General features: G+C 42.6%; 6 non-coding genes across 6 annotated transcripts in view; all 6 read right to left on the bottom strand.

Annotated features, from left to right (window-relative positions):
• Nucleotides 1-361: 361 nt before the first annotated feature.
• On the bottom strand, nt 362-480 carry LOC145886447 (5S ribosomal RNA). The gene has a single exon (XR_014398032.1). It is a non-coding gene; the product is annotated as a 5S ribosomal RNA (ribosomal RNA).
• Nucleotides 481-1,093: 613 nt separating this feature from the next.
• LOC145883194 (5S ribosomal RNA) lies at nt 1,094-1,212 on the bottom strand. Its single transcript, XR_014394767.1, has one exon. It is a non-coding gene; the product is annotated as a 5S ribosomal RNA (ribosomal RNA).
• Nucleotides 1,213-1,351: 139 nt separating this feature from the next.
• LOC145851429 (5S ribosomal RNA) lies at nt 1,352-1,470 on the bottom strand. Its single transcript, XR_014373280.1, has one exon. It is a non-coding gene; the product is annotated as a 5S ribosomal RNA (ribosomal RNA).
• Nucleotides 1,471-1,879: 409 nt separating this feature from the next.
• LOC145851908 (5S ribosomal RNA) lies at nt 1,880-1,998 on the bottom strand. The gene has a single exon (XR_014373760.1). It is a non-coding gene; the product is annotated as a 5S ribosomal RNA (ribosomal RNA).
• A 139-nt stretch (nt 1,999-2,137) lies between these two features.
• LOC145850713 (5S ribosomal RNA) lies at nt 2,138-2,256 on the bottom strand. The gene has a single exon (XR_014372561.1). It is a non-coding gene; the product is annotated as a 5S ribosomal RNA (ribosomal RNA).
• Nucleotides 2,257-2,395: 139 nt separating this feature from the next.
• LOC145885062 (5S ribosomal RNA) overlaps nt 2,396-2,500 on the bottom strand; it is a 119-nt gene continuing 14 nt past the window's right edge. The window contains exon 1 of the ribosomal RNA XR_014396642.1: nt 2,396-2,500. This exon is cut by the window's right edge and continues 14 nt beyond it. This is a non-coding gene — a ribosomal RNA (5S ribosomal RNA).

A 2,500-nucleotide genomic window follows, 5' to 3' on the forward strand; every position in this document is an offset into this window, starting at 1 on the left:
AACAGACATTGCATTTTCACCAATTAGATAAGCAGCTTGAACTTTGTGTCACTGAAAAAGTAGAAGAAATTACAAACACTGTTCCCATCACTTTTTAGCACAGGTAGTTGGATAAAATACAAACTTTATTTCCTTTCATCATTTGAACAGGGCAAAGGAGCATAAAGCACACACAAGCTGCATTCAGCAACAATATTCTTGTTTGTCTTATAAATACAAGGCAGATGCTAATTGAAAACACAAGGAAATTTGATCCTATTAAAAAGGCAGGAAGCTGCATTTTGTCAATTCATCATTAAATGCTTACTACAAGGCAGTGTTGCTGATGAAATAGTGCAAGAGCACACCCTCGTGGACAAAATGCTTACAGCACCTGGTATTCCCAGGCGGTCTCCCATCCAAGTACTAACCAGGCCCGACCCTGCTTAGCTTCCGAGATCAGACGAGATCGGGCGTACCCAGGCTGATACGGCCGTAAGCGAGAATCAATCTCTTGCTACAACATATATAGTCAAAGTGAGTCTGATAAAACAGACATTTAGTCAATTCATCATTAAATGCTTACTACAAGGCAGTGTTGCTGATGAAATAGTGCAAGAGCACACCCTCGTGGACAAAATGCTTACAGCACCTGGTATTCCCAGGCGGTCTCCCATCCAAGTACTAACCAGGCCAGACCCTGCTTAGCTTCAATCTCTTGCTACAACATATATAGTCAAAGTGAGTGTGATAAACAGACATTGCATTTTCACCAATTAGATAAGCAGCTTGAACTTTGTGTCACTGAAAAAGTAGAAGAAATTACAAACACTGTTCCCATCACTTTTTAGCACAGGTAGTTGGATAAAATACAAACTTTATTTCCTTTCATCATTTGAACAGGGCAAAGGAGCATAAAGCACACACAAGCTGCATTCAGCAACAATATTCTTGTTTGTCTTATAAATACAAGGCAGATGCTAATTGAAAACACAAGGAAATTTGATCCTATTAAAAAGGCAGGAAGCTGCATTTTGTCAATTCATCATTAAATGCTTACTACAAGGCAGTGTTGCTGATGAAATAGTGCAAGAGCACACCCTCGTGGACAAAATGCTTACAGCACCTGGTATTCCCAGGCGGTCTCCCATCCAAGTACTAACCAGGCCCGACCCTGCTTAGCTTCCGAGATCAGACGAGATCGGGCGTACCCAGGCTGATATGGCCGTAAGCGAGAATCAATCTCTTGCTACAACATATATAGTCAAAGTGAGTCTGATAAAACAGACATTTAGTCAATTCATCATTAAATGCTTACTACAAGGCAGTGTTGCTGATGAAATAGTGCAAGAGCACACCCTCGTGGACAAAATGCTTACAGCACCTGGTATTCCCAGGCGGTCTCCCATGCAAGTACTAACCAGGCCCGACCCTGCTTAGCTTCCTAGATCAGACGAGATCGGGCGTACCCAGGCTGGTATGGCCGTAAGCGAGAAACAATCTCTTGCTACAACATATACAGTCAAAGTGAGTGTGATAAACAGACATTGCATTTTCACCAATTAGATAAGCAGCTTGAACTTTGTGTCACTGAAAAAGTAGAAGAAATTACAAACACTGTTCCCATCACTTTTTAGCACAGGTAGTTGGATAAAATACAAACTTTATTTCCTTTCATCATTTGAACAGGGCAAAGGAGCATAAAGCACACACAAGCTGCATTCAGCAACAATATTCTTGTTTGTCTTATAAATACAAGGCAGATGCTAATTGAAAACACAAGGAAATTTGATACTATTAAAAAGGCAGGAAGCTGCATTTAGTCAATTCATCATTAAATGCTTACTACAAGGCAGTGTTGCTGATGAAATAGTGCAGGGGCACACCCTCGTGGACAAAATGCTTATAGCACCTGGTATTGCCAGGCGGTCTCCCATCCAAGTACTAACCAGGCCCGACCCTGCTTAGCTTCCGAGATCAGACGAGATCGGGCGTACCCAGGCTGGTATGGCCGTAAGCGAGAAACAATCTCTTGCTACAACATATATAGTCAAAGTGAGTCTGATAAAACAGACATTTAGTCAATTCATCATTAAATGCTTAATACAAGGCAGTGTTGCTGATGAAATAGTGCAAGAGCACACCCTCGTGGACAAAATGCTTACAGCACCTGGTATTCCAAGGCAGTCTCCCATCCAAGTACTAACCAGGCCCGACCCTGTTTAGCTTCCGAGATCAGACGAGATCGGGCGTACCCAGGCTGGTATGGCCGTAAGCGAGAAACAATCTCTTGCTACAACATATATAGTCAAAGTGAGTCTGATAAAACAGACATTTAGTCAATTCATCATTAAATGCTTAATACAAGGCAGTGTTGCTGATGAAATAGTGCAAGAGCACACCCTCGTGGACAAAATGCTTACAGCACCTGGTATTCCCAGGCGGTCTCCTATCCAAGTACTAACCAGGCCCGACCCTGCTTAGCTTCCGAGATCAGACGAGATCGGGCGTACCCAGGCTG

Source organism: Salmo salar, chromosome 08 (genome assembly GCF_965601325.2).
Source record: "Salmo salar chromosome 08, fSalSal1, whole genome shotgun sequence".
NCBI lineage: Eukaryota > Metazoa > Chordata > Actinopteri > Salmoniformes > Salmonidae > Salmo > Salmo salar.